Source organism: Rhinoraja longicauda, chromosome 25 (genome assembly GCF_053455715.1).
Source record: "Rhinoraja longicauda isolate Sanriku21f chromosome 25, sRhiLon1.1, whole genome shotgun sequence".
NCBI lineage: Eukaryota > Metazoa > Chordata > Chondrichthyes > Rajiformes > Arhynchobatidae > Rhinoraja > Rhinoraja longicauda.
In genome coordinates, this window is record NC_135977.1 from 15,789,579 (window position 1) to 15,804,525 (window position 14,947).

The 14,947-nt window shown below is 42.5% G+C and overlaps 1 protein-coding gene across 5 annotated transcripts in view; it reads left to right on the forward strand.

Annotated features, from left to right (window-relative positions):
* The window catches only part of LOC144605839 (NACHT, LRR and PYD domains-containing protein 1b allele 2-like), a 91,239-nt gene that overhangs the window by 65,161 nt on the left and 11,131 nt on the right, over positions 1 to 14,947 (forward strand). The window lies entirely within an intron of this gene.

Genomic DNA, 14,947 nt, shown 5'->3' on the forward strand with positions numbered 1-14,947 from the left:
CAAACCCATGCTGGCTGTCCTTAATTAACATTTTTTTCCATCCTATCTTCGGGATAGGATTCCAAAATCTATACATAATTAAAATCAAGCCGTCCAAAGTGCGCAGATACGAGATAAAGGATATAATGTTTAGTGCAAGATAAATTCCGATTAAAGATAGTTCGAAGGTCTCCAATGAGGTAGATGGCAGGTCAGGACTGCGCTCTAGCTGGTGAGAGATTGGTTGCAAGAGCTGGGAAGAATTTGTCCCTGAATCTGAAGGTATGCGTTTTCAAACTTCTGTACCTCTTGCGTAGAGAGGGGAGAAGTGGAAGAGACTGGGGTTTGACTGGTCCTTAATAATGCTGGTGACCTTGCAGAAGCAACAAGAGATGGAGATGGAGTCAATGGAAGGGAGGTTCGCTTGTGTAATGGCTGGGCTACTTCCACAACTATCTACAATTTCTTGTAGTCTTGGATGGAGCTGTTCCCAAACCATGCTGTGATGCTTCCTGATAAAATGCTTCCCGTGGTGCATCTGTAGAAGTTGTTGAGGGTTGTTGGGGACATGACAAACTTCCTAAGCCTTCTAAGGAAGTAGAGGTATTGGTGTGCTTTCTTAGCCTTTGTTTTGATGTGGCTGGTCCAGGACAAATTGCTGGTGATATTTATTCTTAAGTACTTGGAACTTTCAACTTTCTCTCCATCAATCTATACTGATGTGTGTATACCACTTCGCTTCCTGAAGTCGATCACAATCCCCTTTGTCTTGCTGACATTGAGGGAGAGGTTGTTGTCTTGGCACAGATTAGGAGGTTCTCAATCTTCTTCCTGTACTGTGTCTCATCATTATTTGATATGTGGACCACGACGGTGGTGTTATCTGCGAATTTGGAAATTTAGTTTGATTGGTATTTGCCAATCAGTGATGATTGTATAAGGAGTATAGAGGGAGCAGTGAATGCATCCTTGCAGGGCACCAGTGTTGACGAGTATCGAAGAGGATGATTTGTCACCTATCCTAACTGATTGTGGTCTGTTGGTCAGGAAGTCCTGGTGCAGCGGGGAGTGCTGACTCCCAAGTTCCACGGGTTTGGAGATGAGCTTGGATGGGATTATGATATTGATGCAGGGCTGTACTCTATGAAAAGGAGTCTGACGTAGGTGTCCGTCCTATCCAGGTGATCCAGAGATGAATATAGGGCCAGGGAGATGAGATCAGTTTTGGACCTGTCGTGGCAGTAGGCGAACTGCAGTGGATCAGTTGCTTGGGAGGCTGGATTTAATGTGTTCCATAACCAGCCTCTCGAAGCACTTCATTATTGTGGATGACAAGGCCGCTGACGGTAGTCATTAAGCCATTGGATCTTGCCTTCCTTTGGCACCATGTTGATAGTAGTCTCTTTGAAGCAAGTGGGTACCTCAGAACATAGTAGGAGGAGATTAAAGGTTTCCATGAACACTAGTTTATCCATGCAATTCATATGGACATGGCCAGGGACTCCATTTGGGCCCGTTGATTTCCGTGGGTTCACCCGAAGGAAGGCCGATCGAACTTCTGCAACTGTAACCCTAGGAGAAGGCACATTCAAGTCTGATGGGCCGGATGTCATCACCCTGTCGGCCTTCTGCTCAAAACTAACATAAATTTATCAAGGAGAGCTATCGGCAGCAATGCTGCCTAAATTGATGGTCGAGGATATTTTGGTCCCTGGTGGGATTGGACACGTGCTGACAGTATTTTACTATTTCGCTATTGAGGTTGGCTTGATTGAAGCCAACAATATTTTTGGCTCGATATTCCTGGTCTACAATGACCAGGGCTTCAGGGTGTTTTATCTCAAAGCTATTGGGTAACCGAGTATGAGTTGCAGCAGGTAAGAATTTCATTGTTCTGTTTCTGGGTCAAATGACATATAAACACGCTTGACTCTCTTGACTTCTTAAAAATGTGTCCTATAGTTCTAGAATGCTCTGGATTTTTCAAGTAAAGGAAATTGACTCCTGGCATCAACAAGAAAGAGCCATTTAGGATTAGAATGTCAGTATGTTTCTGTGAGATCATTTCTAATTTAAAAATTAGTGTTTCCAAATACACAGGACAAGATGTTAGAAATCCAAAGTGCCAAATGTCAACTTGCTCCCGGTGGTAATGGGAGGCTTATGCACTCACCTATGCTCCTCCGATGTTGAGAAAGGCTAGGCAGACACGTCATTGAGGTTATCAAGTGGGCACCTACTTTCATCGACGTTTCGCTGATTGGACCCACGACGTCTCCAGTAGGCTCAGCAGTGCATTCTGGCGTCCCAGAACCACCCCCTTCTGCATCTGCCTAGCCGGCTTATTTGGGAGACCAGATGGGGCCTTTCCTCTTCAGCCAGAGCCACTGGCTACTCCGCTCTGCCACCCGTGATGTTTCCTTGATAGCCTGGCGTAGGGCTTGTCCGCTGATCCCCAGGTCCTTCATCAGTCTTACGGTAGATGTTGCCACAAATCCTTGATATCCAACTTCTACCGGGCAGATCTTTGCTCTCCAGCCCCGCTGTTCTGCCTCCGCTGCAAGGTCTGTGTAGCGCAGTTTCTTTCTTTCAAAGGCTTCCTGCACAGCATCCTCCCAAGGGACTGTGAGCCTCACAAAATACACCATGCGCTGAGAGTTGGACCAGAGGACAAGATCAAGCCTCAAGTTGGTGATGGCTATCTCTGGTGGAACTGTAAGACGTTGGTCCACATCAACCAGCATCTGCCAGTCCCGGGCTGCCTCCAGCTGTCCAAACCTTGTCCTTGGTGGAATTTTCCGTTGCTTTTGTTCCCCCTCCCGAATAAAGGCAATTGGCATAACTGGGTTGGTTGTTCTGGGCGGCAGGGCATTGTTGGTTGTTCTCCTGCTTTCCAGAGTCGCTGCCAGGCATTTGAGCACTTGATTATGTCTCCAGGTGTACCGTCCTTGGGAGAGGCTTACTTTACACCCAGTGAGGATGTGCTTAAGCGTGGCTGGTGTTGAACACAGGGGGCATGATGGATCTTCGCCCAGCCATTGGTTGAGATTTTTTGGGCTAGGAAGGACATCATAGGTTGCTCGAATGAGGAAGCTTATCCTGCTCGCCTCCATCTCCCACATGTCCTTCCAGCTGATCTTCCGCTTTTCCACACTCTCCCATCTCATCCACTGGCCCTGTTTAGCTTGCGACACAGCCTTGGCACACCTACTCGACTCCTCCTGTCGGCGGACTTCGGCCGTGACCAACTTCCGGCGCTCCAGTGAGGATGCCTTGTTCCAGCAAGGTCGCTTTCCGCCAAGCCCCAAGCCACTTCGTCCGTGTTGGACTTGCCCAATCATGTCGCCTTGGTGGAGAGCAGATTTTGCCTGCTGTGTCGCATTCTTAACCGTCCACTTCCTTCCTGTTGCCAGGGTTGGGGCAGCAGCTCGGATGACAGTGTCCCTCGATTCTGCCAGGGTCATCTCTAGTCTGACTTTAGTGCACTTGAACTCCTCTGTGAGGCTAGAGAGAGGCAGCTGAAGTACCCCCTGACCGTACAGGTCTATGTTGCTCAGGCATCGAGGAACACCTAACCGTTTTCTCACAAAAGAGCTGATTGTTCTTTCCATCTTCTCAACTCTTGTGAGGGTGATGTCATACATGGTTAGTGGCCACATAAGGCGAGGTAGTAACCCAAACTGCAGGCACCAGATTTTCAGCTTTCCAGGCAACATGGATCGGTCAATGTTTGCTAGACCTTCGATGATTTCTTGCCTAAGCTCGTTTGCCTGATCAGTGTCCTTCAGTTTAGAGTCATACCATCTCCCCAGACTTTTGATTGGCTTCTCTGACACAGTTGGGATTGGTTCTTGATCAATGAAAAACCTTTGATCCGTCAGTTTGCCTTTGATTATATAAATGCTTCTTGATTTGGATGGCTTAAATTTCATTCTAACCCCAGTGATGTTCTCTTGAAGCTTCCCTAAAAGGCGCCTGGTGCAAGGTGCTGTTGTTGTTATGTTTGTCATGTCATCCATGTAGGCCCTGATGGGTGGTAGACGGACTCCAGACTTCAGCTGCTCGCCTCCCACCACCCACTTGGAGGCCCTTATGATGACTTCCATAGCCATTGTAAAAATCAATGGGGAGATGGTACACCCTGCCATTATGCCAATCTCCATGCAGTGCCATGTGGTGGTAAAGTCTGGCGTGGTGAAACACAGCTGCAGATCCTGAAAATAAGCCTTGACAAGGCTTGCGATGGTCTCTGGTATCCTGAAGAAGTCAAAGGATGCCCACAGGAAACTGAGGGACAGTTCCGAACGCATTGGCAAGGTCAAGGAAAACGACATGCAGATCTCTCTTTTCTTTTCTTGCAGTCTGGATTTGGTGCCAAATCATGCTGGTATGTTCAAGACATCCAGAGAACCCTAGGGTGCCTGCTTTTTGGACTGTTGTATCCACAAGGTTGTTTCTCTCTAAATAGCTGGTCATCCTCTGAGCTATGATGCTGAAGAAGATTTTACCCTCTACATTGAGGAGACTGATAGGGCGGAATTGGCTGATATCTGTGGATTCCTTCTCTTTCGGAATCAGGACTCCACCTGCCCTGCGCCATGCTTTGGGTATAATTCTCTTCTCCCAAGCCACTCTCATTAGCCTCCACAGGAAGCGAAGAACATCAGGAGCACTCTTGTAGCGTCGATACGGAACCCCATTTGGCCCTGGGGCTGAAGATGCTCTTACCTGCTTTTAGTGAATGTAGACCTGTTTTACTCATTCACTTTTTTTCAATAACATATCACCTCTGAAACTAATCCAGTGAAATGACACTCAATGATCTTCAAGGCAGGCAAATGCTTTTGTGCAAATCAGATTGAAACTCTACACTTTTCTGATGAGCAATATTGAAATTACTGCTCAAGAAAGCCCTCTACAATCTCTGTTAGACATGTTTTTGTGCCTCAACCACTTTACATTAAGGGCTAAAGTATAATTTTACTTATCAATTGCTTGCTGTACCTGCAAGTTTACTTCTTGCTCTGCCTTGGAAGATGTCAGTGACTGCAGGGGAGAAGAGGAGGAGGAGGTGGCAGTAGAGTGGTCAAAGCAATGGGTGAGAGGGGAGGGAGCCCCATGGTGACCAAGCGCATCCTGTCAGGTGTGGTGGCCTGAAGAAAGCCTGTCAAAGGTCTACAACATGAGCCACAACAGCAGCCATGTAAACCGGTGAAGAAGGGCTCGGTGGTCTAAACTATGGCATTGATATTTAATTTTAAGGTGAAATGATACAAAGTGCTGGAGTAACTCAGCAGTCTGAATCAGTTTGAAGAAGGGTCCTGACGTCACCCTAGGTCCTGAGGTTATTGTCTTGGCACCAGGTTACAATGTTCTTGATCCCCTTCCTGTACTCTGTCTCGTCATTATTTGATATCCGGCTCACTATGGTGGTGTCATCTGCGAATTTGTAAATTGAGTTATATTGGTATTTGGGTGCACAGTCATGAGTATATGAGTACTCAGGCAGTTACAGAATCAATAGAATTTGGACCATTATCTTTGCAGTATCACTTTTGGATTCTTGTATAGAATAACAGTCCAAAGAATTTGTCCAGATTTAGACCTTTTTTTAATTCAGTTTTTTTAGTAATATTAATTGCTATAAGTTTCTCTGACATTATACTCTTGATCCCTCCCAGTTTATGTTCTTTATTTAGAGTACGTAATTGTAATCTATATATTAAGCATGTGATTATGAGAGGCATCGAAAGTGTTGTTTATTATAATTGGTGGTATTTTTGATAAACAAATGTTACATTCCGTGTTTTGTGGATTTTTCAAAAGTTCGTTTATCAATATCAGGTAAATAATGCCTTTTACAAGTAGCAGTTGGTTGGGTGGGTTTAAGGAATACCGGAGCCTTCCCAGTGACAAGGAATTTTAATACATTAACATGTGTTTCCAGAAGCTATTTTATCTGACAAATTATCCAACACTCTTGAAATAATTTCATTGGTTGATCCAGAGTAAAAAAAGGAAATAAAGAAGAGAAAGTTTTTGGCTGGCGAATAGTTGGCCCAAATGCAAATTTAAGCAAGTGACAAACAGCTTTTTTCTGAATGTTAATACATACACCGTCTTTGGATGAACTAAGTCAGAATGAGAGATTTTGTTTTTGCCCTATGCGGTGTTCCCACTAATACAGCAAGTAATATCACACTTGTGTGACAATCAAACCAACCTCCAGACTACTTGTTGTTTACTATGCTATCTACTGAGTATTATGTTTACATACCTTTCGTGATACTGTAAGTGAGAATTTCGTTATTCTGTTTTGGGACATATTACAATAAAACACTCTAAACTCTCTTGACTAAACTCCATCTGTCATTTCTCTGTCTAGTTCTTTGTTGATCTATATCCTGCTATAAAAATCTTGGTGTTATCTGCAAACTTTATAACCAACTCATCTAATTTTATGTCCAAGTCATTTATATGGAACTCCACTGGTCACAGACCTCCAGCCTATGTATCTTCTTTCCACCACACCCCTCTGTTTTCTAGCAGTAAGCCAATTCTGAATCCATATGATAAAGCTAATATGAATCATGGGAACTTAATCTTTTGAATCAGCCCGCCATGGGAGACTTTATCAAATTCCTTGCTGAAATCCATGTGGACAACATTCACCACCCCAACCTCTTCCGTTTCCCCTATCCTCTTCGTCACCTCCTCACAAATCTCATTCAAGTTTGAAACACATGACCTACCACTTACAAAGCCATGCTGACTGTCACCAATTCACCCATGCTCTTCCAACTGGGAGGAAATCCTATCCTGAATAATCTGCCCCAATGGCTTCCCTACAACTGACGTGAGTTGGATTAACTTTACTTCCCTTCTTAAGCAAAGAAACAACATTAGCTGCTCTCCAGAAGGTGGGGACCTCGCCTGTGGCTGGAGAAATTGCAAAGATCTTTGTCAAGGCTCCTACATTCTCCTTTCTTGCCTCTCTCATCAGCCCTAGGGGATTTACCAACATTCATGTTCTTCAAGAGCCCCAACACATCCTCCTTACTATCAAACTGCATATTCGTATTCTCCACACTGCTCTCACTGTCCTCCCTGTTTTTCTCTTTGGTGAATACAGATGCAAAGTACTGGTTGAGTACTACATCCCCTGATTCCAAGCACAAATTCCCTCCTTTATTATTGAGCAGCCCTACCTTCTCCCTGGGTGTCTCTTGTTTTTGTGTGTACATATGAAAAAAACGTGAGATTTTCTTTCATCTGACTCGCCATTAACTTATCGTGACCCCTTTTAGGCTTTCTGATTGCCCACTTGAGTTCCTTCCTATTTGGGTGGTGGGGATGGGAGTTTTTTCATTGGACTAATATTTGTTTTAATTTATTTAACTACTTTTTATTTATTATATTATTTATGAGTACTGTCTGGTGTGTACAAACCTTATATGCTGCTGCACGCGAGAATTTAATTGTTCTGTTTTTGGTACATACTAGACCAAGTGGACCCGTTGGGCCCATACCTCTCCTGCATTGGTGCAGCACCCTCTCCTCACCCCTCCCACCTCTCCCCTCCCCTGGAGATAGATTTAAACTTTAAAATGTGAATAACTTAAAAAATATAACACCAATTTCAATGAAACTTCATCCATTAGCACCAAAGGGACAACGGTGAGTAAGGTGGGCCTAAAATTGTCGCGCTGTCGTGTACCGTTTTGGCTGTAGTTCAGGAACAAAGAAACAAACAAACAAAGAAACAAGAGTTTTAGTACATAGATGACAATTGAACATTATTGATTCTCTTGAGTCTGTATACATTTCTACTCCTCTGTCTTCTACTGGCTATTGGAGGGAGGGTGCTCGTACATTCTCATTGGAGTGCATGCACCGTTCGGATTTTTGAGTTCTACCTAGCTTTGCTCAGTAGATGAACCGTCTGATATGTCTTCTATGAGAGCCACTGTGCCATTCCCCCCTGACAGTAAAGCAATTCCTCCATCTTTTTTCCCACCCCCTTTATCATCTCTGAAACATCAAAATCCTGAAACGATGAGCCGCCAGTTGTGTCCCTCTCGTTGGGCCTCTAACTGTCTTTGTTCTGAAGGGTTATTGGCTTGAAATGCTGACTCTTTTGCTCTCTCCATATATGCAGCATAATATTTCTAGCATTTGTACCTATTGGCCTTTTGATTATTGAAAAGTGATTTATTTTAACGGATTAAGGTGTGCATAAATAAAATCATCAATAAACTTCAATACATTCAAAACTCCGCTGCCCGTCTACTCACACACACCTCGATCCGTGACCATATCACCCCCGTCCTTTATAAACTCCACTGGCTCCCCATCCCCCAGAGAATCCAGTACAAAATCCTCCTCATAACCTACAAAGCCCTCCATAACCTGGCCCCATCCTACGTGACCGACCTCCTCCACAGGCACACTCCCACCTGCACCCTCCGCTCTGCCGCTGCCAATCTCCTATCCCCCCACATCCGGACCAAACTCAGATCCTGGGGGGACAGGGCTTTCTCCATCGCTGCTCCCACCCTATGGAACTCACTACCCCAAACCGTTAGAGACTCCTCCACACTCACCACATTCAAAACATCGCTGAAGTCTCACCTGTTCAGTACTGCCTTCAACCACTGAAGGTCACCTCACCTTCTGTCTCCTTTCTCTGTTCATTTATTTATTTACTTATTTATCTATTTATTCATTTCCCTATGTTCTCAAAATCTCTGTAAAGCGTCTTTGAGTATATGAAAAGCGCTATATAAATAAAATGCATTATTATTATAAATTTTATTCAGGTAATTAAATCCAAGAAACTTTTTTGAAGGAAAGTATTCAGACTTCTTTAAAAAAAAACAATTAAATGGTGTTTATTTCAGTGGAACTCAGATAATCCATTAGCAATTATTTGGAAATCATGCTAGTTTGGCATCTAACTCACTGGAGCTCTGAAGGGGATTCCTCCTGTCTTCAACTTAGAACATGTTTATCTCAATTCTGATAAATGGTAATTAACTTGAAATACTGACTCTTTTGTTCCATCTTTAAATACTTAAAGTTTCTGGCATTCTGTTTTCATTTCTGATTTCTGGCATTTGTAGCAACTGGAATTTTGATTATTGAAAAGTTAAATGTTTGTCTTTTTTTAACAGATGAAGGTGTACATATATCTTCAGGTAATTATAATTAAGGATCTTTTAGAAGGAAAGTCATTAGAATTGATAAAAAATACAAACAAGATCATTATTTCAGTAAAACTAATTTTCTGCCAAACAGTTATTTGGAAATCCTGATGGTTCGGCATCCAGTTCACGCGGGCTCACTTTCCCATGCTGCCCTTCAGCTCATCGTTAACCAGAAACTTAATGATACGATTTTATTTATTATACCATAGTATAGCATCATCAATGTTCCTTCTAAACGCTGGTATATTGCAGACTGTGAGGAAGGCTGTCAAACTATAGAGCAGGATGTACATCAGCTACAGAAATGGGTGAAGAAATGGCAGGTGGAGTTTAATCTGAGCAAGTGTGAGATGTTGCACTTTGGGAGGTTGATGTAAGGAGAAAGTATAAATTTAATGGCAAAATCCTTCACAGCATTGTAAGAAACTGCAGATGCTGATTTACAAAAGGACAAAAAGAATTGGAGTAACTCAGCGGGTCAGGCAACAACATGGATAAATTATGTTTCCAGTTGGTACTCTTCTTCAGCCCCAGCCTGAAGAAGGATCCTGACCTGAAACATCATCTATCCGCATTCTTCAGAGATGTTGCCTGACCTGCTGAGTTACTCCAACATTTTGTGTCCTTAATACCATAATGTACAAAGGGATCTTGGGATCCAACCCCTCAGCTCCTCAAAAGTGGCAACACAAGTAGATAGAGTGGTAAAGAAGATATATGGTATGCCTGCTTTCATTGGTCGGGGCACAGAGTATAAGTTGTGAAGAAGCAGCTTTATAGGACTTTTATTGGGGCACATTTGGAGTATTGTATGCAGTTCTCGTCACCCCATTACAAGAGGATGTGGAAGATTTGGAGAGGGTACAGAAGAGGTTTACCAAAATGCCGAAAAAAGGAATTGCAGATGCTGGTTTACAAAAAAAAGACTCTTAAATGCTACAGTAACTCAGCAGGCCAGGCAGCATCTCTGGAGAAGGGTACAAGTGACATTTTGGATCGGGATGCTGCCTGGATTAGAGGTTATTAGCTATAAGGAGTGGTTAGACAGACCAGGATTGTTTTTTCTGGAATACCGGAGGTTGAGAGGTGACTTGATAGAGGTTCATAAAATTAAGAGATGCACAGAATAGACAGAACTTTTACCCAGGGTGAAAATGTCAGAGGCAAATGGGCATAGTTTTAAGATGACAGGGGCAAAGATTAAAGGATATGAGGAACAATTTTTTTTACAGAGAAGGAACCCTGGAAATGTGCTGCCAGGGGTGGTGGTGGAGGCACTTACAAAAGTGACTTTTAAAAGGCTTTTCGGTAAGCACATAATGTGCAGCGAATGGAGGTGTATGGCAGATTAGTATTACTTTAGCTTGGCATCCTGTTCGGCATTGACATTGTGGGCCAAAGGGTCTGCTCTTGTGCTGTACCTTTCTATGTGTGAACACTACAGAGAATGACACTAATGTACAGACACTAAGAATGTACAAAGAGTTTTTTGTTTTGTACATATTTTTTATCACGAATAAAGTTTCTTTTGCAGAAGATGTTGCTGGTCTCCCATGACAATAAAGTGTGAATACACACACTATTGGTTTGTCTTTAATTATACCTGAGCAATTTGGAATTAGAGGGGGAGCATGCAAGTATCCTGGTGCTCTGCAAGGTTGCGATCTCAGCCCCCTTCTTTACACCTTGTATGCCCACAACTGTGCAGCTTTGTACAAATCTACTTGAATTTACAAATTCGCAGACAAAACTACCATTGGGGCCAGATATCAAATAATGATGAGACAAGAGTACAGGAAGGAGATTGAGAAACTCGTGACTTGGTGTTGAGACAACAACCTTTCTCCCAATGTCAGCAAGACAAAGAAGATAGTGATCGACTTCTGGAAGCGAAGAGGCACACATACCCCGGTTTGCATTGACGGCGCCGAATTAAAGATGTTTGAAAGCTTCTAATTCCGAGGAGTAAATATCACCAAGAACTTTTCCTGGATCATCCATATTGAAGCAATGGCCGAGAAAGCACACCAACGTCTCTACTTCATTTGAAGGCTTAGGAAATTCGGCATGTCCCCAACAACTTTCGCCAACTTCTACAGATGCACCATAGAACGCATTTTATTGTGATGCATCACAGCATGGTTTGGGAACAGCTCCATCCAAGACCGCAAAAAATTGCGGAGAATTGTGGACGCAGCCCAGATCATCACACAAACCAACTTCCTTTCCATTGACTTCATTTACATTTCACGCTGCCTCGGCAGGGCCATCAACATAATCTAGGATGAGTCGCACCCAGGCTACTCCCTATTCTTCCCTCTCCCATTGGGCAAAAGGAAGGAAGTATGAAAACGCACACCTCCAGTTTCAGGGACAGTTTCTCCCCAGCCATTATCAGGCAACTGAATCATCCAACCAACAACCAGAGAGCAGTCCTTAGCTACTATCTACCTCATTGGAAACCCTTGGAGTATTTTTGATTGAACTTCACTGGATTTAATTTTGCACGAAATGTTATTCACGTTATTCCCTTTATCATGTATCTGTACACTTTGAATGGCTCGATTGTAATCATGTCTTGTTTTCCAGCTGATTAGTTGGCACGCAACAAATGTTTTTCACTGTACATGTGACAATAAACCAAACTCAACTCACAGCCATTTAGATCTTAATTCGGTCTCGATTACATCATAAGGTAGAAAAATCACATTTTGGGTTGATTTTTACAGGATAAATGCATTGTGACAGCTGCTTGAATATGCTTCATAAACTTGCATGATTTAGAGAGTCATGGGGTCATAGGAGCCATACAGCGTGGAAACAGGCCATTCGGTCTAACTTGCCCGTGCTGACCAACGTGCCCCATCTAAACTAGTCTCACCTGCCAATTTTTGGCCAATATCCAAATGTCTCAGAAACGTTGCAATAGTACCAGCCTCAACTACCTTCTCCAACAGCTTGTTCCATACACTCACCACCCTTTGTTTATATAACGTTACCCCTCAGGTTCCCATTAAATCTTTCCCTTCTCACCTTAAACCTGTGTCCTCTGGTTCTCAATTCCCCTACTCTGGGCAAAAGACTCTTTGCATTTACCCGATCTATTCCTCTCATAATTTTGTGCATATGATTTTGTTTCTCTTGTCAGATGATCTCTGCATTCTAATGCTGGCAAGGTTAAATCTCCTTTTATATATTGCTATGTAATTAAAAAATATATTTTAGGTACATGGGCTATTCTTGAAGTAGCAAATACAGAAATGCTTATTGGCTATCCCTAATTGGTCATCACTAGTCACCGAAGACAACCAGAAAAGACCCCATTTATTCCCATACATTGCCTCTGCCAGTCAGCCAATCTTCTACTCATGACCTGATAACGTCACCCATTCCTTCTGAGAGATGCTGCCTTTCCTGCTGAGTTACTCCAGCATTTTGTGTCTACCTTCTACCCATACTTGTACCTTGCCTCTAATAACATGGGCTCCTGTCTTGTTTAGCAGCCTCACATATGCCAAGTTATCAAAGGCCTTCTGAGCAGATTCTAGTTTTATATTGAAGTCATGGGTGACTAAAAATAGGAGAGCTGGTTTTTAGTTGGTGCTGCTGGATTTGATCGTGATCGTGAGTACTGTCTGTGTGAAGTGTGCACATTCCTCCTGGACTGCATGGGTAACCTATGAGTGCTTCCCATCCCAAAAATGTGTTGGTAGATCAGTGCTTCTTAAACTCATTCACTCTTGAGTCTTTATCAAAAATTTAATTCACCCTCGACTAAATTTTCTTATGTTGTTTTGGTAATTTTCGTCTTATTCTCCCATGTGTATAATTTTATGTATATTCAATCATTCACCCTTCATGCACCCCTCTAGTTTCATTCACCCTTGGGTGAACCATTCACCAGTTTAAGAAGCTCTGTGGTAGATAACTTGGCTACTCTAAATTTCTCTTTGTGTAGGTAAGTGGCAAAATTATCAGAGGGAGATCTAGGTCTTTTAATGTGTCATCTTTCTTTTTCTTCACCCTTCCCGTCAGGCTAATGTTTCCAGACCAAGCAATGTTGCTGCCCTTGTATTTCTCCCAAATATAGGCACCTGTATGTCAAGGTTATATTGATGGACAGGCACATGAGTGCTATGCGACAACCCACCCTGGACTGTTATCTACCTGAACGTCTATTTGAATAATTTGTGTGCTGAATAATAATTTTGGTGGTCTTTGACTTTGATTTTGCTCAAATGTGGTGGGATTCAAGAGTCCTCTCATCAGCCACACGTATTATTAGTCACCCATCACCATTTTTGTGCAGAGGATAAATATTGCAGTGGTGGTTGAATATTGCAGCACAAAAACAGAGTAACAGCTATCTTCACAAAATGGCAAAATTCTATTTTTTCAGAGCATCAATATAAATATTGGAAAGATTACAGTCTCAAAATGTTGTGATGTAATATATAATGTATAGTTTAGATATAGAGTTACCTCAGAAGGTACAGGTGCTGACTTGAATACTGAACTTGCCTTAAGAATATCTCCAGGTATAGTTTCAATATAAGATTTAAATTAAGTGTTACCTCAATGGTTCCTTGGCAAAGGCATATGTACTCTTCATGATCTGTGAAATATCTAAGAATTCTGGTCCAAATAACTAAAAATCCTTATTCAAGTAACTCTTATTCCAATGCAGTATGTTTCTCACGGAGTGAGTTAAGTAACTTAAAATTGATGTTAGTGCTACAAGTCAAAAGATAAATACAGTAAAGCTCTGATATTTGGAAACCCAATGGTTTGGCAGATGGCTCAACAGTTTCTAATTCCCATCTTATCCTCAACATAATACCTCGATTCCTGCGCTCCTTCTAACACACCAAGGCCCATTTTCCCATTCTCCCTTTCACACATCAGGGCTCAGGTACTTTGCTATGTCTAAAAGAGCAGGACCCCAGTTCCCACACCGTTACCCAAATTCCAGCACTCCCTTTTGCACACCGAGCTCTCGGTCTCTACAGAGAAACAAAAGGTTTACTGAAGAGTCTTGGATCAAGAGATAAGTTCACACACCAGAGCTTCCATGCAGGATTAAAAGAATAGTAAAGATCACTCAACAATTATTAATAAGAGAATGTTTGCATATATTTTCAGACTTGAGGAAAGCACATCACATAGTTGAGCAACTTGTCTCTTGATGCAAGATATTACGTTTTTATTTTTCTCTGTTTTTAACATCGACATTGGGTTGCAGAGTGGTGCCTCTGGAAGGCATCAAAAAGGGTGGGATGAGAAGAAATGACTGGTAGTGAGATCATGTTAAAAGTGGCGAAAATATCAGAGAATGATGTGTTGGATGCGGAGGCTGGTGGGATGAAAGGTGTGAACCAGGTAACACTATCTGTTCTCAACCCACCCCACCACAATCAGTCTAAAGAAAGGTCCTGATCAAAAACGTCGCCTATCCATGTTCTCCAGAGATACTGCCTGACTCACTGAGTTACTCCAGCACTTTGTTTTTTTTTTATAAATCAACATCAGCAGTTCCTTGTGACTTCTAATTTCTTTGATTTTGATGTAACATCGATGAGCTGGTGTTGTGGATTTGTGATATCAGCCATTTATGCTGGAGATATTATTAATCTTCCGGTGTCACCATCTGGTGCAGATGTCACATGTTGGGGTAACGAGAGTGTACAGAACAAAGTGACCTAACAATCTGGATATCTTGGACAAATTTGTATTAATTTATTTTTGTAGTGAGACATTTTGTT